General features: G+C 48.4%; 1 long non-coding RNA gene across 1 annotated transcript; it reads left to right on the forward strand.

Annotated features, from left to right (window-relative positions):
* The first annotated feature begins 19,659 nt into the window (after nt 1–19,659).
* LOC149355036 (uncharacterized) lies at nt 19,660–20,112 on the forward strand. Its single transcript, XR_016289688.1, has 2 exons — nt 19,660–19,698; nt 19,846–20,112. It is a non-coding gene; the product is annotated as an uncharacterized LOC149355036 (long non-coding RNA).
* Nucleotides 20,113–24,736: the final 4,624 nt, after the last annotated feature.

The raw sequence follows: 24,736 nt of genomic DNA on the forward strand, positions 1-24,736 counted from the left end.
AAGGGACACGTGATAGATGCACTTTGTACTAATTTGTGCTCGTCCGTTAAAGATGACTTCCCTTGAACCTGGGTTTAGCAGAGGTTGAAACTACCCGCACCAGTGGGAAACCGACAGTGTTCGCGAAGCTTGCGGGAGGAAGGGAGAATCCTCTGAAATCTCCATGATGGAAAGTATATTTGTACATCATAATCATCATCTTGTAACTACGCCCACTGCAGGGCAAAGGCCTCTCCCCTGTCTCTCTAATTAACCCTGTCATTCGCCAGTTGTGGCCACCGTATTCCCGCATACTTCTTAATCTCATCCACCCTGCTAACTTTCTGGCGCCCCCTGCTACGTTTGCCTTCATTTAGAATCCACCCCGTTCCCTTAAGGACCAGCGGTTATCTTGCCTTCGCATTACATGTCCTGCCCAAGCCCGCTTCTTCCTCTTGATTTCGAATGGGATGTCATTAACCCGCGTTTGTTGCCTCACCAACTCCACCCGCTTCCGATCTCTTAACGTTACACCTATCATTTTTCATTCCATAGCTCGCTGCGTTGTCCTTAACTTAAGCTGAAACCTCTTAGTTAGCCTCCCCGTTTCTGCCCTATAGGTGAGTACCGGCAAGATACAGATTTCGCATACTTTTCTTTTGAGAGATATTGGTAAACTGACATTCATGATCTGAGACAACCTGCAATATGCGCTCCACCCCATTCTTATTCTGCTAGTTATTTCCCTCTCATGATCCGGATCAGCTGTCACTACCTGCCCTAAATAGACATATTCTCTTACTACTTTCAGCATCTCGCCACCAATTGCGAACTGTTGTTATCATGCTAGACTTTTGAATATTACTTTGGTTTTCTGCATGTTAATTTCTGCCCCCCCCCCCCCCCCCCGTTCTGCTCTGCCTGTCCAACTCATTGATCACGCTTTGCAGTTCATGTCCTGAGTTACTTAGCAAGGCAATGTCATCAGCGAATCGCAGATTAGTTAGGTGTTCTCCATTAACCCTTATCTCCAACTGTTCCCATTTCAGGCCCCGGAATACCTCCTGTAAACCGACGGTGTATAGCATAGGCGAGATCGTGTCTCCCTGCCTGACACCTTTCCTCATTGGTATTTTATTGCTGACTTTATGGAGAAGTATGGGAGCTGTGCAATCGTTAGAAATATTTTCCAGTTTTTTCACGTAACAGCTTGTACACCCTGATTCTGCAATGCCTGCATGACTACTGAGGTTACTACTGCGTGGAATGTTTTCTCGTAATCAATGAACACTATATACAGGGTCTGTCCTGAAATTAATGAGACAAGTCGCGGCGTGGCGCGTGCATGCGCTAGATCGGGAAACTGCTTTTGGGGGAAAGAGCGGAAACCTTTAGCTTCACAATCCAAAGACCCCAGTTGGCATCGAGCAGGTCAAGCGAGTGGACTAGTTCGAATGTGTACCCCTATTTCGTCGCTGCGTCGAGGGAACCATGGAGCGAACGCTGAAAAGCGCTACGCGGTGGAGCTCTGCAATAAACTGAGTAAATCACCTACGGAGACATTTGACAGCATGTGGGAATGATGCAGTGTCCTGGTCGCAAGGGTTCCAATGGTACAAGACATTTACAAATGGCCGTGAAGACGTTCAGGACCACACAGTGAACATTACCGTCCGTAACCGTCATCGACGGGCGCCCGGACCGTTGTCCATCGTGAACGTCTTCACGGCCGTTTGTAAATGCTTTGTACCATTAGAACACCAGACCTGGACATCGTTTCCACATATTGTCTTGATCACGTCGAATGACTCGGTAGGTGATTTCGTTTACTGCAAAGCTCCACAGCGTAGCGCTGTTCCACAGTTCGCTCCGTCGTTTCCTCGACGCAGCGATGAAACATGGGTACACGCTCGAAGATGTCCACTCGCTTCGCCTGCTCGGAGCAAACTAATCTGGTCGCATTGTGAAGCTGAAGGCTCCCCCTCGTTCCCCCAAAAGCGCTTTCCCGATCTAGCGCATGCGCGCGCCACGCAGCGACTTGTATCATTACTTTCAGGACAGACCCTGTATAGGGGCTGGGTCTATTCTGCGCATTTCTCTGTCACCTCATTGATAGCGTGAATATTGTTATGGTGGAGTATCGTTTGCGAAAGCCAGCCTGATCATTTGGTTGATTGAAGTCTAAGGTTGTCCTGACCCTATTGGCGATTACCTTATTAAATACCTTGTAGGTAACAGAAAATAAGCTGATCAGTCTGTAATTCTTCAAGTCCTTGACGTCATCCTTTCTTATGAATTAAGATAATGGTAGCGTTTTTCCGAGATCTAGGTACGCTTGAGGTCACAAGGCAGTGCGTATACAGGGTGGCTTGTTTTTCGAGCCCAATCTCTCCTCCATCCTTCAACAAATCTGCTGTTATCTGATCCTCACCAGCTGCTTTCCCGATTTGTATTGCTCCTAAGGCTTTCTTTACTTCCTCCTTCTTTACTGGCGGGATGTGCCATTGCTGTGCTCTACTGACTCTCTCAGTAACATTCTGATTACGATCGCTACTGTAGAAATTTGTGTAAAACTCTTCGGCTACTTTAACTATCTTATCTATATTGCTAATGACATTGCCCTCATTGTCTCTTATAGCATACATTTGGTTTTTATCTATGCCTAGTTTTCTCTTAACTGTTTTTAGCCTAACTCCGATTTTGAGAGCATGCTCGACTTTCTCCATGTTAAACTTGCTGATGTCGGCTACCTTGCGCTTATTTATTAACTTCGACAGCTCTGCTAGTTCTATTCTGGTTTGGTTTGGTTTATGGGGTTTAACATCCCAAAAACCAAACCAAACCAGAATAGAACTAGCAGAGCTGTCGAAGTTAATAAGCGCAAGGTAGCCGACATTCTGTTTATGGAGTTAGACTTCCTCATTCTTTGGCGTTTCTTAATCAGATCTTTAGTCTCTTGAGATAGCTTCCCGGTATCCTGTCGAACGATCCTACCGCCTACTTCTACGGCGCACTCCGTAATGATATCTGTGAGATGATCGTTTCAACTTTACGGTCGTCATCTTCAGTTAAAGCGAAAAATCTATTCTGCACCAAAATCCTGAATTTCTCTACACTTTTCCTCCTAATGCTAACTTGTTAATAGACTTCCGCTTCTCTAATTTCCTCCATTTCCGTTTCAAATCTAAGCTAATGCGAGAAGAGGGCAAATACGGGCTGGTTGGTACATGTTTTACGAATTGGAAAAACAGCGCAATCAAAGACGAGACACAAGAGAAGGACAAAACACCGCGAGACCTTACCATCCTGTGGTTCCTACAACGGAGCTTTCCGAGGACCTCCACATCCTCTACGATGCCAGGGTGAGCGCACAGTATGAAGTCTTATTTCATTTTTGGTGTCACCACTGGGGATCTTTCACGTCTGCTTCCAGTTGGCTCGTTTACGGAAGAATAATTCATGATCCGTAAATTATTTCTCTCTGCGAACTCTACTAATAACTCCCATTTGGGTTATCTTCTTTCTCCAATCATTGATTGGCTGTGTTTTCTTTCGCAATCGTTGATTCATAATGTTTTCCTTTCCTCAGTGGTTTATTGGGTCGATGTTTGTGGAGTTACCCAGTTGGTTACTGTCCCTACCTAGGGCGGCAACGGCAACGTATAGGGTGGAAAACCAACTGTTTCGGCGGTACCGAGGGCTGCTTTCGTCAGGTAAGACTACCAGTCTAGGTTTTTCCCTTGCTTGTATCGTTCTTTGTTTTACTGTTAATAAAAGGTCAACGTCTCCAGAAGTGTCCTAGAGCAACGCGATTGAGCAATATTGAATTTACATGAAGAAAATAGTCCTTTAAGAATCATCAATAACCCTATTTCACTCTTAAGATCGAGAGGGCAAATATTCGTTCATTGAATGAGCCTAGTCTCTCCTTCCAAACTTATCCTTCGCACTGCACCACGCCAACTTTTTAACGATAACGATATACATTTTCAAGCTGAAATATCAAACTATGCCTTTTGTTTCGGGACAATATGCGCTTCTACACATAACCCCGTCATTGAAAATGCCTTCACTAATTTCGTAAAATTAGTGGAAGCTGATTTTACAAGATTAGCTAAAGATCGCACATGCGGCCTAAATAGGCCGCAGCCATGTGTGATCTGTCAGAAGCCATAAGCATAGATCATTTGTTCGTAGGAGCTACTCAGTGCCTTCCTTCATCGATTCGAAAGCACCGACTGAAAGCGTTGGCTAAAAACAGCCTGTGAGTTTGCCAAATTGAGTTCTTGACCTGGTTTGCTGTATGCATTAAAAACTGCCTACGCAATTCCTCACAATTACGTATTCAGCCCTTCAAAAGACTGCGACCTCGAAGCAATGGCTCGTGCATTCCATTAGCGGTGTCGTCGTTTCGAATGAGCCGCCAAGCATTACCAGCGTCCTTTGGGGCCACGCGTCACCGCTTAGTTAATGCGCCGGAAGGCTCGAAGTTCAGCCTTTTCCTGCAGCCCTTGTTGCGATGCTGGGCCTGGAAGGTAACCGTGCCTTTGATGTCTTGGACGTAATTTGTTTTTCTTGCATTTTATTGTGGACTGATGCTCATTAGCCCGGAACCGGAGAAGCCGGGAAGGACATGCAAACTTTAAGAATTGGTCAAATGTTTAGGGGAATCCCCCAAGTTGGAGCACATTTGTAATAAGGGAGTAATTACTCATTGGCATCCACTTGAGCGCAGCCACAGGGCTACAAAGGAAAGCTATACAGCTTTCTCAGAAACTTCGTAGTTAAAGAAAAATTCGTCCTTGTCCGGGTTTCGAAGCCAGGACCACCGCTTCACCGGAGCAGTCGCGCTACCAATTGAGCTACCAGGTACTCTGTTACCTGATTAGAGACCTGAACTAAGAACGTTATTTTTTAAGAACCGCAGAAGGCCCAGAAAACTTTTTGCTCATCTCTGCACTGCAGGAAAGGCATAATGCTTTCCTGGACACTTTGTGCTCGTCGCATCAACGGTACACCCTTTGCGAGATGCCCTATATACCTGGAAGGAAGTAGTTTCTGCTTCTAGAATTCGAGCTTTTCTCGCCCTCTGTCCTGAACACATTGTGCCCTGTACAAGCACTTAAGCGGTCTCCTGTCTCCTCCTCTTGCGGTTCGGTAACAGTTCAGATGAACCTCCTCAACTCTGGCGATAACGGTTCCCATTGCCTCCTCACCTGAGTGTTCCGTCCAACTACCATTCATGCATTACTACACTGCAGACCACGCTCGACCAAACTACTAGCATTTCCCGCGCCCTACATGTCCCAGATGGTCTCGTTTATGTGCGTGAGACCTCATCAAGACTTACACGAAACGATTCCTTCCAGTGGGGCGTCGTGATATTTCGCGTTCAGGTACTGGGATGAGACCTAAGCGACGAAACCCGCAGAGGCTTATGCACAGTACAGCGAATGGCCGCTTAGACTTTTGGTTTTCGCATACCTACGCGTTATTCTCTTCCCCCTCTTCAATTTCTTCCGTCCCAACTTACGGTGCGGTCCTTTTTTTTAGTGCGAAATCACTCGTATGCTAGAACCTTACCACCGCACATACAATATTGTGCCGTTGCCTAGGAACACGAGTTACAGCCCGAGCTTACCCGAGTTGCTCGGGTAACCTCGAGTAGCAACTCGTGTACGGAGGAGCGCCGCGCCAGCTGCGCAACAGGCTGCTCGGTAGGAGCAAGATGGGCCTCACTGAATGGGCCACAACATAGGGTTGCACTAAATTGCTGCGACTGGAGCTTGTGAGATAGTGCATTTTCGTTTTGTTTCTTCTGTTCGCTTACAGCTTAACCCCTGTTCGGTGTTCTGATTAACAACTGGATTCTTGAGATATTCTCTTCCTTTCGCTGTTTCCATTATTTTTGTTTCGTTTGCACTCTAATACGTCTCAAACCTGCCACCTGCCAGTCCAGTGGCGCATCTCTTAACCGCTGCGTCACTACTCTAATAATGGCATTCGGATTTACCTCCACAAGTATGGTATCCAGCCGCCAACTAATAGCACAGCTATCGGCTTCGTTAGAGGAACACGTGGTCCGGAGACTTTTGTCCCCGACTGTACGTTAAACCCCTACCACTTTTGCGCATCTTCATCGAATCGCTGCCGCCGCGGACAGGTTTGAACCTACGTCCTGAGAACTCAGTAGGCGATCGCCCTAACTATAACTGCACATGTACACATACAGGGTATCCGAGTTTCACACAGAAATTGGATGCTCAGCGGCAAACGCCATGGCTGTGACGTGCGTCTGTTGTTTCCGCTTCTCCTCTGTCCTATATTTATTTCACCTCCTGCTCTGTGCACGCAGCAGTGAGCGTGGCCAATTTGGTGCAAGTATACAGGCCCCTGCACATTCCTTGTTTATAGATATAGGCACTTACAAGCACGCCCACACAACTGCTGTGACTGTAATCCCTCTGGTTTCTCGACGAGCAAGGTTTAGTGCGACATTTGGTGCCAGGGGACACCACTCTACACTTTCCTCTTCTTCATACACTGACTTGTCATAATAATTCTTTGTAGAATCAGCGAACTGTTAACTCATTTCGTTAATAATTGCCGGCCCTCCCGACCATCATGCTGACTTCGTTACTTTCTTCAACCCACCCTTACATGTGGAACACCTGAGTAGAGTCCCTACGTCGCAATCACTTGAACATGAAGCAGCGCAGCGCGTTGGTTGCACTTTGCAATGCGGGGACCATGATCGGACAATAATGGCGGCTTTCCCTGAGAGGACCGCGCACGCGCTGCAGGACGCTTCGTCACGAGTTGCGCAGCGATTTTTCGCTACAAGAAAAAAATTATCCACGCTATGCCTTAAACTGCGACGACTGGATCATGCTTCTGCTGCAGGATCATAATTCTAACGAAGTGCAGTGTCCACGCGCATCCCTGAAAAGTCGCGGTGACTGATGGCCAGTTAATTTATTGCAGATTTCATAACTAAGTTTCTTAAATCTGTGAGCGTGTGAGGGCGGTAATCGTGCTAACATCGCGATGCGAAAAGGGCTAGTCACGTGACAGTCTCTATACTTTTCAGGCTTTATTTTAAGCTTATAAAGAAACCACAATAAAGTTGCAATAAAGAACAAAAACCTGAAGGGGCATTTCTCAACATGCTCGACAAATTTTCCACAGAGAAGTTCGCATTACATTTAACGACCAAAAAGTTAGGAAATTTATCTTTGTGGGGCTATTCCCAAATAAGGCCCCTTTAAAATATATGTGGACTTGGGCAATACCTTTTTCTGATCTCTTGTGCTACTCATTTCTCTGTCTAGTAAGTTGTCTTTTTCCAAAACTTTGGCCAAAATTAGCTGGAATGTTCCGTATGGTCGCCCTTTTACATTATTTCTCAATTCCGAGCTCGTGCTGAGTCAAAACATTTAGTGGTGTCTACATTTTACTGAACGTCCCTTCTTACTCGATTTTTGTGTGTCTCATATCATTGTAGGGCCCCGCAAATGAATAACTTGAGGCATAACAACTTAAGTCTAGCCTACCAGGCTGACATCCGAAAGCAGCTCTATACAGGTGATCATACCTCTTCACCGTCTCTAAACCGTCCCCAAAGCCAGCCGGTGGTCAACGGTGTCTGGAACCCAGGATCAGTGCTTTACCCACTTCCGAGTCCCTGGATCTGTGCTGGATACCGGCTAGAATGCGCCTCAAGGCAATGTGCAACTGACCTCCTTGATACGATAGTTCGACTGGGCGTTCCAACGTAACTGCAAGGGCTTCGCACGAGTGACGCACGCCTCAAAGGACTCTTCGGTTTCTCCTTCAGCCCCCATTGGTTAGAGGCTTGAAGTCTCCGAAGAAACCTAGCTACGTCGAAACGAAAGGAAACTCAGAAGAGAGAATAGCCCGGAAGCTATGGCAACCTCCTGGTGGCGGAGCACGCTAAAAGTTATAGAAGCGTAAATTTCTCAGAGAAATGGCTGAACACCTTCTAACAGAGCTGTATCAGACGAGTGAGGCATGAAACACTCCCTGTATTACCGTACCCATCACACAGAAATCGATCGCCACCGCGTTCGTTCATACTTATAACATCGTGAAGGATGGGACACAAGGAGCGGAGACCACGAAAGCATCTTAAATTATTTCTTTAATATTTTTGTTTTATTATTGTCGATATTATGCTGACCACAATCGTCGTGCAACCTCCAAGGCCGCGCAGCGAGGCTTTTGTAGTTCCCCTGCGAATTCCCTAAAGTGTGGTGGCGTAAGCAGTTCCTCTTGCTCTCCAGAGATTTAAGCCCGTATCGACTCGAAGGTGGTAAGCCTGGATACCGCATAATGAAACTGATCGTCTATATTTAAAACCACCTCTGTACATTATTATTGTTTGCATATAAAGATATAAAATGATGCAGGAAGCTTAAAGCCTAACGAACAGCACCTGAACTTCCAAAATCCTTTTCGACATCAGAAAAAGGAGGCTGGTGCTGAGGGCGCATGCGTTGCAGCTTTGAAGCTTCGTATAAAAAACAGTTATGTGGGCCGTAGGTTGAAATGGAAACCTTCATAGAGCAGAGGCGAGTAGATAAGCGCCAATAATTCCGGTCTGCGATAGACTCTACTGCGGTGACAGCTTTTAACGCAGCGGTAAATACTGCACTAACACCACTATCTGGTCTAGTTGGTGCATACTTGAAGCGCCTGTGTCTTGTCGTTTTTTTTTGTGGTTTGCATGGTTTGGCGCAATTTTTTCGCCAATTGCGGCGGTAAATATTTGAATTGGCTATACTTTGCCATATTCTCGCAGAGCCGTTTGGCAATGTATGAGGCATTTTAGAGGTTTATATTTAGTCTCATTTCTTTATGAATTCGATTTCTTTCAAGGAAAAAAAAAAGACACCGATTTGTGCCGGTACTCCTATAACGCGTTGATAAATCATCAGCGCATAGCCGAGCCGAGCGGCCGCCGAATCCTTGGTAACCACCGGTTTCGGAGAAAACGTTGCCAGCGCTACAGTTCTAAGCCACGCCAACTTTGCCGACGCCAAACATTTCGCGACAGCCCTCGCAACTAAATATGCCAGCTACACTGGAAATCTCGTTACGATCATGAGTTTATCCGAACATGCCTGAAAAGCGTATCCCTTGACGGGAGTCTTTGCAGGTCCTCAGCTCAAATCATGTGCAATACCCCCCCCCCCCCCCCCCCCCCCCCCCGTCCTCTAATAAGTACAACCGCCACAGCATCGTATGAGGCATCCTATGAGGCGAGCGACCAGACAGGTGACACTTTCCGAACCCCGTCGGCGCCCTACCCCAAACACTCCATCCCCCAGACAAACGGAAAAATTATCGTGTTTCACAAATTCAGTCGCTAGAAATTTTCCCCTCCCCACAAAGCCCTCACAGAACAGAAGCCATAATTTGGAGAAACTTGCAGGCGCGGACGTTCCGCAAATTCGTGCTATACGCAATTATTTGGCCAGACAAATGTCCTACACACGAGTGCCAGGCCTGTGCAGGGTCATCGACTGTCCTCCAGATGGCCCCGAACTGTAAAACGTTAGGGATCACTGCGCCAACAGTAAATAAAGAAATGCGTAAGCATCACGTCACACTTTATGACGTCACACCGTATGACGTCACATCAAGACGTCGACGTACACTTCCACACTTTTCAGGTAAACTCGAGACTCGTACGCATTGAAATATAACAACCCAGAAATTGGCTGCGACCAGTGGGAGACGAACTTGGATTACTCAGAGCTGCCTTGACTGCGCTAACTCGTTAACCATGCCTGGGAAGCGGCCATCGTCAACGGGATACCGGACCTGGGAAGACCGATAGAGTAAAAATTACACTACTACTCGTTTAACACGCAAGCTACGAGAAAGCTGAATTTCGTATATTTTGAAAGCACGGCAGAGAATCATGGGTGCAGTGTCGAGAGAGCGCAGGGGAGAGAAACTTTTGTTGCTGCATACTCTAACATGTTATGGAGCAGGTTTGTGGCGGAGTATTCGAGAACATTTGGATGGGTTCTTGCATACCTCCGTGTTTGTACGTTGTGTACGTGCGTGTGTGCGTGAGGATGTGTGTGTGTATGTTTACGTGATGGTGTGTGAGTACATGAGTATGCGTGTTCGTGAATGAGCGCGTGTGTGCTTGCGTGTGTATATCTGTCTGAGTGTGTATGTGTGTTTTGCGTGTGTGCGGGTGCGTGTTTTTGTGTCCGTGTGTGTGTGTGTGTGCGGATGCGAATGTCTGTCTGTGTGCGTGTATGAGCGAGTGTGTGTTTGGGTGTGTGTGTGAGTGCTTGCGTGCGTGTACATCTGCGTGTGTGTGTTTTTGCGTGTGTGTGCGCGTACGCGCGTGAGCGTATGTGTCTGCATGTGCGTGCATCTTTTCTGTATGTGTGTATGTGCGTGTATGTGCGTACATGTGTGTGTGTCTATGGGCAGAGCATGATTGTGTGCATGTACAGCCTTTGTCAAAAGTTTGGAGGCCAGGGGGTTTGTTTCTAAGCAACACTGTGTGGTTCGTAATACATCTCCAGCGCTCCAAATTTCCTGAAGGTAAGATGATTTCTGGTCCTGCCTCCTCCGATTGGTAGGGCTGTCACGAACGCTTCAGAAGTCCCACTCTAAGGCTTAGAAGCTAACCCCCTGGGCTCTAAACTTTTGACAAAGACTGTACGTCTGTGCGGGTGCGTGTGCGTGTGTAAATGCGCGTGTGTGCGCGCTTTGAGTGCCTTGGTGTGTTTGGAAGCGTGCGGGTGTGTGTGAGACTGCTTCAATGCGTGCGTGCGTGCGTGCGTGCGTGAGTGTGTGTACGTTTTTGTTTGTGCGTATGTGCATGCGTCTGCGTGTGTGCTTGTATGTTTGTGTACGTCTGCATGTGTGTGCTTCCGTACGTGCGTGAGTGCGTGTGCGTGCGACTGTGCTTGTACATGCGTGTGTGTGTGCTCGTGCATGTCTTTCTGCGTGCGTGCCTGCGTGTGTGTCTATGGGCCTGAGTGTGCTTGTGTGCATGTACGTCTATGTGGGTGTGTCTGTTTGTGTGTAAGTGCGTGTGTGTGTTGCGCTTTGCTTGCCTGTGCGTGTTTGGATGCGTGCGGGTGAGTATGTTTGCTTGAGCTCGTGCGTGCGTGTGTGTGTGCGTGTTTTTGTTTGTGCGCCTGCGTGTGCGTGTGTGCGTGCGTGTCTGTGTAAATCTGCATGCGTGTGCCTGCGTAAGTGTGTGTGTGTGCGTGTGCGCGTGTGTGTTCTTCTGCATGAGTGCGTGTGTGCGCGTGTACGTGTTTGTGAGTGCGTGTCTGTGTGTGCGTGCGTGCGTGGGGGGTGCGTGTGCGGGCGTCCGCGTCTGTGTGTGAACGTGCTTGCGCGTCCGCGTGTGCGCCACCGTGTGTGTGTGCGTGTGTATTTGCGAAAAGTAACCGAGTAACAGGGGTTCGCTTCTCAGCCATGTTTTGGAGTGCATAGTCACTCCTGTCGACCAAAAAGTCCCGAAAGGTGAGGGGAAGTGGTAGCCTCACTTGATACAAATATATCGTGTCACGAGGTGGTCACGACAGGCAGAGACGACGCTCCAGACGAGACTTTCTGCGAGCTTGTGCCTGCAAATAATAAGCCACTCGGCGGCGGCAATAGAAAAGAGAGCATTCACTGCCGCAGGGTTCACAAAAAATATCGCGGCTGCACGCGATGGTCATTGTCTACGTAACCATTACTGCGCAAAGAGAGCGCCTAAGTACCAAGTACAATCTTTAAAACACGGAGTTCTAATAGGAGAGGTAAAAGGGGCGATGGGAATGGGCGAGATACCCGCTTGAGTCAGTAACCACTTATTCTGACGGGTAAGGGAAAGGCGGGCAAGCTGTGAGTCACGATGGAGAGAGAGAAAAGAACGGAGAGGATGAAAGAGGCCTGTGGCAAAGATCTTAGCGGTAGAGGTAGTGATAGAGAGGTTGAGAGCTGCCTTGTAGAGGCCCACAAGGGCAGTCTCGAGAGTTTAAGTTGAGTCTGATTGAAGGAAATGTAGGGTGCAGAGTAAAAGACATTGTTGAGGGCCAGCGCGTGGGCAACTCGGTCCTCATGAGCCTCGTGGAGACCTGAGCGCCCAGTGACCACGCGCCGCAGTAGGTGAGTTACGGAGTGGCAGGTGGTGACAGCGTGGTGGAGGGCTTGCACGTTCTTGGCCGCCTGCAAAGGAAAGACAAGAAGTTTGCACTGTGTGACGATAGGAATGGGAGCGCCAGAAAGGTGGAGAGAGTCGTATCCTCCCCCTCCCGAGCAACATGTCCCCCGTCCTGCACGCCGGCAGTCGTCATGCAGCCGCGCAGCACCATTCCCCTCTCTTTGATACCCAGGGTGTAGCCTACACGGATGCCTCCTTCATGGCTCCTCGAGGTTCCTGCGCCTACGGCCTGTATCACCCCCACCTCCCCGCTCCTGAAACCCACACCAGCGGGCCGTATCTAAACCCTCTGGATACACTGTCCCTCGAGGTCCTCGCCATTGCACATGCCATTCAGTCATTTGCTCTCTTTCCCTCTCTTCAAGAGTACACAGTCTATTCTGACTCACAAGCCGCTATACACCACATACAGAAACGCACCCTAACCCCTTCTCTACAACAGGAGGTCGAACGAGCGGTCTCCGCATTGCAGCCTTCCATCGTTTTCCTCCGCTGGGTTCCTGGGCATTCAGGGATTGACGGCAATGAGCTGGCCCATCAGCTCGCCCGCGACACACTTTTCCGGGCACCGTTGATCCCCTGGTTCCAAGCCCTCGGAGGACGGTGGGAGACCCTTCGCCGCACCATAAAAGAGGTCTACCTCGAGCTCCACCAAGACAAAGGCCTTTACCCTCCCCTTCATCTATCGCTCACGGTGCCAGAGGCTTGCCTTCTTCGGCACATCCAAATGAATGCAGTTATCACCCCGTCTCGCCTTTTTCTCTATCGCTATCGATCAGACCCTTCCTGTCCCAACTGCCCCTGTATCTATGCGGACCTGGCCCATTGCCTCTTCTATTTCCCGGCTGCTCAGCAGTCGGGTTCCTACCCCCAACCTTCTTTATCCATCACCGCCTGGCTCGACTGGCTTGGCGCTGAAGGGGAGGAAGAACAGCGACTTCTGGTCACCCAGGCGGTCGGCATGCTCGGCCTGTAAATTATGGCCCAGTAAAGGTCTTGTACTACTACTACTACTAAAACACGGACGAAGCTTTCCTGCTCGATCATAACACTCCCCACACGTGTTTACTATAGCACATATGCACTGACACGGACAGAGATAGTCAACAGGACTCACGGCAGACTTGCAGCTGAAACTTTACTGTTCAAAGGAAGTATTTATACATTCTTTTTTCTGTTTCCATTCTTTCTCTTATACGGCTGGTGCCACGTTTTAAGCTGCTATCGCTTCATATGAAGAGAGTACAACGAAAGAGAACAGCGAAAAAGAACAGCTGCCGGTGACAGTGAGAAGTCTTAGCATAATCTTCCCGAATAGTTGTGTCGAGTCCCGTGTAGCCCGTAAAATGTGATAAATAGCGTACTGGCGGCATCGCAACAAAGTTTAGCAGAAGTATGCTACCTCCTGCGCGTCGAGCATCCTACCTGAAAGTTGAATGATTAAAGCAGGGCAACACATGGCGGGCCTGTGTTGATGCTGCCTTGCCAACGCTGCTTAAAGTGCGGCTGTAGTCCAGCCTGACTTCATTCGCTTAACGTGTGCCAGTCGGAAGTTAAGCAAGGCACTTTTCGAAACAACCATTTATCCCTGGGGGATTCTTCTAGTGAGCGATGATTGGTGAATGGCATCGTGCGTTCAACCAAAATACGCTTTCGGTCCCAACTCGAAACCATTAAGCTATTTTTAAGACATCAGAAAATTCTTGAAGCATTATTCGTTACTCAAAACACCTGCTTTAATAAACAAAGGTTGATGATGATGATGATGTCCTCAGGATTAATGGCACATACCCATGGTGGAGGATTGGCCAGAGTGCATAGCGGATACCAACGCACTCATGTACAGGGAATGGAGTATATTTAAAATTTTGGGCCGCAGAACTAGAATTTGTACAAAACAAAAAATACACAGAAAAGGAAAAGTTGTGAATTCACATTGTAGCAGAGGAATCTACCAGATGAAATTATATAATCGTAAATATAATCGCACACTGGTTTCAGTGCATATCCCTTGGCGCTTGCCCCGAAGGATAGGAGAATCGGAATAGATAGAGGAAGCCCAAGCCGAGCGAGGGGGATCGCCAAGTAAATTCTACGGAGAGCAGCGAGCCCCCGGCAGGAGAGAAAAAAATGTTCTATAGACTCAATTTCGCCACAAACACTCACAAAGGTTGGATATCGAAAACCCCGATCGGCATAAATAAAGATTTAGCCGCGGTATCCTGCAGCGCAAAAGGTTCATGAACACCTCACATTGCCTCGAACTGCTTCTTCCTCTTTCAAACGTTTCTATTTTTAGAGCGACAGCACAGCTCCTTATGTACAAATATGAAGTTCATGTGACTTCAAAACTTCAAACCAGGAGGAAGCGGAGGCTTAGCTCTGATGTCATTCCACGTGACTCGCCACGCCTCGCCACAAATGCGTGTGTTGAGCTGACGCTGCTTACCTCGGAGCCTCGCAACTATCGATCACGTGACTCACTGTGCCTCGCCACAACTGTGTATGCGGAGCCGGCGGCACTCTCGCAACTGCCGGAAATCCCGTGACGCGCTGTTCGATATATAAAAGCGAGTGGTGTTTGCTTACCTTCACACAAACCCGTGGGTAAGCAACGTGCCAGATCTAGTGCTGCGACCATACCGCCACCGTCAAGCGGAATCTGATGATCTTACGATTGGAAAAGCGTAAGATTGGATAGCCATGCTTACCAGAGCTTTCGCTCGTCTTACAAGGTTGAATCAGCCGGCTTGAATCAAATATATTTTTTACCTGTCTCAAGCCAAGCGCTCTCGGCAAAAAGAGTACCTTGGGCCTTAGAAGTCGTATGAAGGAAAAAAAAAAGAAGATGGCATTCTGGCACAGAGCTCGAGGCGCGTGGAGAGGCTCGAGCGGTTCCCAGAAGCCTCTCTCGAACGTTCCATCGACCCGTTCCAGCTAAGTGCCCTGGTGGAATCCGATCTCCAGTGTTCCTGACCGCGCCTGATCACTCAAGGAACTGCTCAGAGCGGAGGATTTCTTAGGAACCCAGAGCGGTTGGCGAGCACCTTGCTGTACCAGCCGTGGCGGCTGTCCGTGGACCGGTGCCAGCAGCGCAAGAATAGCACTGCCGTCGCCGTTCGAACCACCCTGGTGAGCAACCGTTAAATGAAATGTTTTCCCGTTCTTACAGCGAATAAGAGCTGTGCCATATGTCAATTCTGCTGCCTCCGAGTTTCAACCTGGCCGGCTGGGAAGAACACCGCGCTTCTAAAAGCAACCGCGCACATGGTACTGTGAGCGAGGTGCGCGAGACGCAGCTACCTTTCTTAGCTTTGTACTTCGCTATTCCTTTGATCGAACATCCTTGTCCATCAGGGACACTACACCTCAACCGTCCGCAGGTAGCCAACGCCTACGCAGCCGACGATGATATACCTCAGAGGGATAACGCTGACCATTGTCTCATGCTGCTTCTGACAGTGAAGGAGTGGCGGTGGCTTGTCAGTTGGTTGGTCCCGTCAGGGCGCAAGCTGCCCTTGCGCTCAGCGGCATGGCCACGACATTCAACTGCTTACTGTAGGCCTTGGCGCTGGCGATGCTCCGGCAGTCAACGCATACGCGCCTCAGGACGCTTCACAGACAAGTGCTTGGCGTGAGCTTCGGCGTGCACCGCACGTCACGCAGCGACGCATACTATCTCAGAGGCGGACGCATGCCTCTCGAGTAGGTCGCAGCGCAGACGAGCCAGCACCACTTCAGTCGTCTACCTTACGCGCGTTGGGTGAAGGATTCGTCCTACGGTGACTGCGCCAGTGCCGGCGAAGCCGAGTCTCGCATGGTCAGTCTCTATGACCAAACCGCAGGAACCGCTGAGCGCTACTCTGAGCCAACCCCACTGACGACAAGCGCGCCTCTGGCCGAGCTGCGCCATATAATTCCGGGATGCGCCGTCACGCAGCCCGCGAAAGTCATACCCTTGCACTTTAAGAACTGGCCGACCACCAGTGTTGCAGGCGTTACCGAAAAAAAGTAACTAAATACGTTACTCGTTACACTAAAATAAAAAGAGCGCGTTACCGCCCGACGTTACCAACAAAAAAAAAGGTAACGCGTTACCATTACCGTTAGCGAAAAAAGTATCGCACGTTACTTTGCCGTTACTCCATGGCCATAAATTTTACTCAGTGTGTCTTCGCTGTAAGAACTCAAGATAACAATTTTATAGAGCTCATAATTCATATAATTCCAACTTCACAAAGAAAACATAGCTGAACTCAACAAATTTACAGTAATTGTGGTGTGCTTCTGCTTACGCAATTACGCGGAATTTGTGTAGCAGTAAAGAAATTCTTAAATATCATAGTTTCGGAAAAAATATATTTGCGCACATGAACAATTTTTTTTACTTGAAACTGCATTATTATCGCAAAAAATGCGAGTGTTTTCGTCAAGGTGTTCCAGGTCAGCTTCGCTCAATTAGGAACTTAATAACCAGAAACGTAGCCGCAGTTGCAGATCGAAACAGCCGGTTGACTGCAATCCCCTTTTCAGTGCTGTACCATTGTACTCTTTCGCCGGCTCTCTTGGGGCCATCTTGAAGTAAACTGGCTACATTCCTGAGTTTACCCAGAAAAGGGAACTGCTTCCACCAAGAATGCGAGAGTGTCGCCTGGGAACGAGACCTTTTGGTTGGAAAAGAAGCTTACGCAGAAACTGACTTACAGATTTCTGCAAATGGATCATTGGTGGCTCAGCATGCGTCCACACTTTAGAGTTGTGTGTGTGAGTGGTTGGGGGTGAAGACAAGTGTGTGACCAACGTTTATAGATACTTTTTTAGTTCCCAAACTCCTCCGCTGAAAGCGTGCGCTGCTTGTACCCGGGCGGTGAGAGGGCGCTACAGTCGAGGTTCGCGCGGTCGCCGGCGCGCGCGCGGCCCCTCTCCCGCCGTTACTACTTAGCCCGTACACGCGTTTGGCGTTGCCTTTTTTTTTGTCCATTTGTGTTCCTGTGCGCTCTGCGAACACGTGGTGCCCATCGTGCACTCAGAACAACAAACGCTGCTGGCCGTGAAGCAGCTTTCGAGCGCGACGATGCCAACTTGCTTCGTGCCCGGCTGTACTAGCGGGTACAAGAGCAACCCGGAGAAACGGCACTTTTTTGCCCCGCCATCCGATCCGGAGCTTCTCGGAAGGTGGGTTCGAGCTATTCCGCGTGCAGACAAAGTGCTCAGCAAGACTTGCAAGGTGTGTGACGTACGTTTTGTGGCAGATGACATTGTGAAGACTTACAAGCATGTCATTGACGGTCAGATTGTCGAGATGGACCGTGGGTGTTGGGCACTGAAGCCTGATGCAGTTCCGTGCCAATTCCCGAATGTTCCGAGCTATTTATCGAGAAATCGCAAGAGACGGCGGTCGCCAAAAAAAAGACCCAGTGTACCTATCAGTGCGTCCCCTGCTAATGCCACATTTGTGGAGTCCCACCTAGAAATTCCTGAAGCATTGTCTGATCCTGTGCAAGGCATTAATTTCGCACAGATTGTGAAAAAGAGCTCGTCGATACAGCTTCCGAGAAACTGGAGAATGGCGGCCCTTGAGGAGGAGGCGGGAAACTACAAAGAGGTTGTCTTTTATGACGCCGGGATGAAGGAAGGCGTTTATACCATCCTGAAAAGTGTCGTATTTCGTGAGGACCTGACCTACGCTGTCCAAGCAAATGGAAGGTTGTTGTACAAGTGGGATGCGGACATTCAGGTTTTTCCTTTGAAAGATATAGAGGCAATTTTGCAGATCGTGCACACAAAGCAATTTTGCCGTGGTTGCTCTGACTCCGATGCCGCCAGCTGCAGGAGCGTGGCCCAAAATGCTAGAAGTGCGCTGTACCATAAAGACTGCACTGTTTTGACAAGTGCAGACAAAGAAGTGTGTGCTATGTGCACCAGCTTGGCAAAATGTTTGAAGCGGAGGGTAACATCGACACGACCGAAGAAAAAGGTGCCTGTGGCAGCAAGTGTGCTGAGAAAGCGGCTAATCCGTGCCACTGCAGCACGAGAACGAAAAAAACAAGAAGTGAAGCGGCTCAGTGAGAAGCTGAAGAATGCGTTGACAAGAACTCTGGATGAAATCACCCAAGATTTGCCTGAGATACAAAAAATGGCCCTTCGAGCAGCTGTAATGCAGCAGGCAGCAAAATCGCCCCGTGGTCATAGATACACAGCCGACTGGCTTATGGTCTGCTTACTTTTGCGGCTAACAAGCCCGAAGGGCTACAAGGCCCTTTCTAGTATGAAAGTTCTTCCCCTTCCAAGTACATGTCGCCTCGTGCAGCTGCTGAGGGGTCTGCCGTGTGAGTACGGTTTAAACAAATTTGCCCTCGAAAGCATTCAGCTTCAAATGACAGGAAAGCCAGAACATCAAACCTATGGCTGTATAATAATTGATGAGGTGAAGTTGCGGGAAACAACGGAATTTAACAGAACATCTTGCAAATTTGATGGATTTATCAACTATGGTGATGTTGCCAAAGCGAATTCTGAACAACTAGCAGACCATGCTTTAGTTATAATGTTCAATCCTATGTTCGATTCGTGGGTTCAGCCCATTGCAAGCTATGCCACAAAAGGAGCAGCACCAGGCTGGGTGCTGGCAAAAATAGTAGTAAACTCTGTTCTGCAGCTTCACCAGCATGGCGCCCAAGTCTTGGCTATAATCAGTGATGGTGCTGGAAACAATAAGTCAATGTGGAAGCACCTTGGGGTCAGCGGAAAGCTTGGCGAGGCCCAATGCAGGATGGAACACCCATGCCTCCCTGACGGTGCATTTTTGCATTTCATATGCGACATGCCGCACATAATCAAATGTGTCCGAAACCATTTGATGAAGCACAAGTATGGAGAGGTAAGTTATTATAACCACGCCTTCTTATTATGTGGAGAATTGTTTCTTTTGAATGAGCATGTGTGCCTTGCTTTTATTCCCTTCAAACGTGGCAATTTTATTGCAGATCGGGGACCATCGAGTGAACTACCATCACTATGAGCGGCTTTATGAGGAGGAAAAAAAGGCTGAGATTAAAGTGGTGCCAAAACTGACAGAGTATCACGTCAAGCCGCAGAGGCTTCAGACCATGAATGTTCGCCTGGCAACACAACTACGATATTTCAGATGCCTTTCCCTGCCAACATGTTATTACTCTTTCCAGATTAAATACTGCGTATGCACGCTCCTACCACAGACAGTTCATATTTCCAGTGTGGGCAACGTTTATTGATTGGCAAGCAATATGTTAAGCTTCTATATTCTGAAGCTTGCTGACTTGTAGCTGTAGTAAAATCAGGAAACTGTTTTTCAGCTTTTCAGCCGCAGTGTGGCGACGGGGTTAAAGGTCTACCGGCAGCTAAAAGTACCTGGCTTTGCCGACAGCGCAGAGACTGAAAAAGTTACTTTGCTGCTAAATGATCTTTTTGACATCCTGAATGCCAAGATTCCTCAAGCTGGAATAAGAAAAGGCTCTCCTAAAATTAAGGTAATCAGTTTCTGTGTACTCAGTTTAAAACAATCAATCAGAAATCTCTTAATGTGAGAAGAAAAAAAAATAATTTTTATAGTATAATGCACCATTTCTGTTGTAGTTTAATATATATTTTTTTTTTCATCTACACATTTTTTTCAGTTTTTGGAGGAATTCCTCGACATGATGAACCGGACGGAAGCAAGAGGAAATATCAAACTCATTGCATCAAATCAAACCGTTGAGTCCCTGCGGGTGACATTGATGTCAGTGCTATCCATTATAGACTTCCTACACAACAAGGGCGTCAGCTATATTCTCACAGCGAAGTTAAACCAAGACCCGCTTGAGGTAATTAGACTGGCACGTTGAATAAGCCTAGAAATGCTCATATATAATGTTTTTTTTTTTATTCCAGAGATTCTTTGGCCTAGTGAGGTCATTTGGAGGTGACGAAGACCACCCTACAGTGACCAAGTTTAGCCAATTATTTCGGCTGCTTTCTCTTTACACACCTGTTGAAGTAGCTGTGAAAGGAAACTGTGAGATGGGAACTGATCGTGTATTACTTAGTGCCTTCAAGAGCCTCGGAGAAAAGCGTCGCGACGCCCTTATCCAGAAAAAGGCTATGAAAGAACAGGTCTGGCAGGAGCTGATGGCGATACCTTTCAGGGACCTCTCCAATGCTTCAAACGACAAAAGATGCAGTGTTCCATCACCAGAAGAAACAGCCTTGTACTATTTGGCAGGCTATGTGGCTTTCAAAATGAAAAAGAAAACGCAATGTGAACTCTGCAAGGCGGACGCACTTGGCACGCAGGATTCTCTGCCGCGTGAGGCTATGCTCATTATTGAGCGCGAATATGTCAGTGGCAGTCTCGCGTACCCTTCCGAAAAGCTGTTCGCCTGTGTAAGCACGGTAGAGAGCACTATAAAACAGGCTAGAAAGGGCGAGTTGTTCGGCGACCTGTTTTGGAACGTGCTGGATTCTCTTGCAAAAAAAGGCACGAATGGTGTTGGTTGTCCACAGCATACTGAGGTATTCACAGCTCAATTAATTTACTTTTATTTAGTGACGCGCATGCACTTCTTTGCGCGAGCAAAGTGCTTGGAAAATAGTAGCGCCGTTAGAGCTCAAAGAGAGCGAAAGAAGGCGAAGCTTGTGTGACAAATTAATGGACAGCAAATTTGTCAGCAACGATGTTTAGTGTATTTGTGAATAAAATTTTTTATTTAAATGCCAATGGCCTTGAGTTACTCTTGCATTTCGCCCACACCGGTATCGAACTCGCGGCTTTCGGGAAAGTAGCCGCGGGCCGTAGCCACTGAGACAGCTAGCGGCGGGTTTTAGTTGCACCAGTATTGCTGTAATAAAACTTAAAAGTAATTTTGCTCGAAATGCATGACACAACAGCCAGTCGCGAAAATGTGGTTCGGCGGATAATCCGAATCTATTGAAGTAGCAAGGTTAGGTTCATCTCACGATGCAGAATCGAAGCATGCATTTCGTCATTGCCCGTACAAAACGGCCGCTTGCGACACTGCTCAGAATACCGCTCTTAAGTTCGCATACGCGCTAAGCACACATATGTTATGAAATACCTCCGGGCAAGAGCCGGAAACAAAAAACAGCCGTCGCGTAGCGATGATTCGAATGCGAGTGCTCGTGCTAGCACGCTGCACGCTAGCAGACGGCTCTCGCTCTCCCCGCTCAACCCGCGATTGCAGCGCCGCGGCGGCGGGGACGGCGACAGGCCGCCCGCTCCGTACGGGCGCTGCGAGGAGTTATGGAACTAAAAAAGTATCTATAAACGTTGTGTGTGACTGCGTGTTCGTGCTTTTTTTGTTAGTTCAGTGCGTCGTCAAGGGCAGGTGTTATTTGGCATGCATGCGAGCCGCAAGAAGTGTCGTCGAGAACACCGGTAGATTTTGTTTATTTGCAACATCTTTTCGGCGTTTTTTTTTTCTTTGGAAAAGAGGCGGAGGGGGACAATTTAAATAAAAAGTAACTAGTAACGTGACAGCTCACGTTACCGAAAAATGTTAACGTAAGTACGTTCCCCGTTACAGTTCCGAAATGGTAACGAGTACGTTACTAAGTTACCGAAAAAAGTAACGCGTTACCGACAACACTGCAGCCGACCACCTTCTGGCGTTCACAGACGGCTCCGCATGGCAGGAGAGGCACTGCGACAACCACGGCCTCCACCACGGCGGTACAACGCAGCCTAAGCTATCCTCTGTAGCGGCTCATCTTGCCCTTTACAGCGAAGCTCGTTCATGTTAAGAATCGGTGCACACGTTGCCTTGTGCCCCACATCGTCAATGTGAGCCATTCTTACTCATTTGAGCACACGGATGGGACTTCGGCGTTCTACCAGAGCTGTTAACCTGCGTCTAAATAACACAGCTGTCTAGCTCGCGGGCCCATCAAAGGGGCTTGAACCGAACGGGAGTTCCGCCCCCGCAGACGACGCACCTCACGCCATTAGTCAGCTCTAAATCACTCTACACCCCGCCCCAGAAGTTTGAGTGCGCACCTTCCCGCTTCGCCAGCAGCTGGCTCCGGGAGTTACACAACAACGCGGCAGTCGGAGCCTACGGGTGGGCGGCGTGTGGGCGGCCATGCGTCGCTTTCAAGCTCGGTCGCGCGTCGCGACTGAGGCCACGAGGAGACCGTCGTTCCCTTCCTGCTGTATTACGCACAGTCAGGCCGCAATGAAACGCGAAAAGAGGATGTCAAGAAAACAAAATATTTTACCTCCCTACTTGCAGCTGAAGTGTACAACTAGCCTAATTCATGTGTCTGGGTAAATTGCCTACTGAAATGCATAATCGAAAATAGGTAGTAAAGGAATATCTCGCTGCGAAGCTGAAATGTATAACATATACGTGTTCGCGTTCCATTCCGGCCTGACTGTACATCAGAGCGGAAGCTCTAATCCGGACGTTCAGAGCGTATATGTGATCGATACTTGCGGGTATATTCCTAGACCGAGCCCTTCCTCCCGCGGCCCTGCCCGCCCATGGTTGCCGTCTACGTAGTACTAATCCGGAGGTAGAGGCCTGAGCAAACTTATTGTATGCGCGTCCGGTAAGAAATACAGAAAATTGTATTTGTCATCACGTTTATACCTCAGTTCAATCATTCGAGTATTTAATATCACTAAAAAAATGTCTTAAAAAAATCGCTGCAGCTTTCACTCTGAATTGAATGCTGTAAACATCCGTCATTTTTGTCCTCGCACTCCAGCCAGCGTCTTTGCTACAGACGCTCCACCACCTGGTAATATCAGATTGCAGTGGTGCCGTGGTGCCTCTGACGAGACGGCTTGCAGACGGCTGCAGGTGCACGTGATCGTCGCCCACCTCCTGGAGACAACAGGGCTCGACGAGAGGCTGCTATCCTATGAGCGATTAAACCTTCACCAGGAAAAACAAGCTTCCGTGCAAACGCTGCAAAATCGTTTTTAAACAAACCTCGAGTTAAGAAAACTTCCGTCTGGTATGGTTTCAGAATGATTGCACGCTGAATATTCTTTAAGAGAGCTATATGGTTTAATGAATTCCTCTCTGACACACCTCGAATATTTTAAGGACAGTTGTTAATATATTTTCCTCTGGCAGTCAAAAGTTCGGGAGAGTCCACAATGCTAGTCGGGTGAATTACCTAAGAAGTGATGCGTGTGCTTTCCGTGGCTACTGGGAGAGTGAAATTCTGGAGTCGTTACGACTGTACTTGCCTGTATGCGTCTGCGCAGGATACGTCGAGAAATCACACCTGGCGTTCGCGCTAACCGACATGTACGAACGTTCGGCGTTCGTCATGTCCAAGATGAGGCGGCTACCAGCCACCGCTCGCATCGCTGGCATGCGGCCTTCGCTTGTGGTCCTGTTGTTCCTGCTAGGCATCTGCAAGGATGTGAAGGGTGAGTTAGTTTACCATAGGGCGGTACTTAAGCCAGACCCAGACACAAAGGACATTGAACGAATTCGTGGCGTGCCATTCATGGGGCAAGCACCTTCTGCTCCTCTCAGAAATTCAAGAAGAGCATTCAACACGATGCCCGCACGTGCCTAAATATGCTTGCGATGGGTGAGACGCCGGATATAGAAACCTATGTCGCAAGTGCAGGTGTTTCGACAACTCCCGCGTCGTCCAAGTGGTCGGTGAGGGCCTGTGAACGACGCATCCGCGCTGTGGTCTCCCATTAGAAATATTTTCTGACAAGCATTGATAATAGAGGAGGCATTGCTACGAGACCAAACTACTTGAAAAAATTCAGAGGGCAGTTTGACCGTCTGAAGTGCGTAGAGGCGAAAGCGTTTTCCGCACCACTTTCGCTGCTTCTGTGGCACTGGTGGCGTCACATATAATTGATTACTGATTCCTAAGCGATGACAAATCACTTAATAATGTTTAATTACAGATTAATTTCTGAATACTAATTAAGTGCTAATTAATGACGCTTAAGCTTCGCCTTTAGGAGTGGAACGCGACAGCGTGTTGTAGCGCTGCCAGGCAGTCCACGGAACGCCACCACCCGTTCGGCGCGATGCCTTGCCCTTTGAACGCAACGCTTTTTGAGGAAAGCAAATGGCGCAGTAATTCTCTGTCACATGGGTGCACACCTGAACCGCACCGTAGAGGAAGGGAGGAAGTGGGAGTGAAAGAAGACAGAGGGCCCGTAATGAAGAAAATGAAAATTGCATTTAAGGAAAGGAAATTACGCAGGAACTGTCTCGCATATCTCTGTGGACAGCCGTCAAAATTCAGAGAGGGGGGGGGGGGGCACTTCTTTGACCTAAAGTGTGGTCACTGATGTGTGGTTAAGATGTTAAGCTTCGCCTCTAAGAGTGCAACTCGACAGCGTCTTGCAACGCTGCCAGGGAGTACATAGAACGCCATCACCCATTTGGTTCTACGCCTCGCTCGTCGGTAAATTGATTTTTGAGGAAAGGAAATGTATCTGTCTCTCATATCTCGGTGGACACCTAAACCTCGCCAGGAGGGAAGGGAGGAGGATGAGAGTGAGCGAAGACACCGTATTCA

Source organism: Amblyomma mixtum, chromosome 3 (assembly GCF_055824585.1).
Source record: "Amblyomma mixtum isolate Tamu chromosome 3, ASM5582458v1, whole genome shotgun sequence".
Lineage (NCBI taxonomy): Eukaryota > Metazoa > Arthropoda > Arachnida > Ixodida > Ixodidae > Amblyomma > Amblyomma mixtum.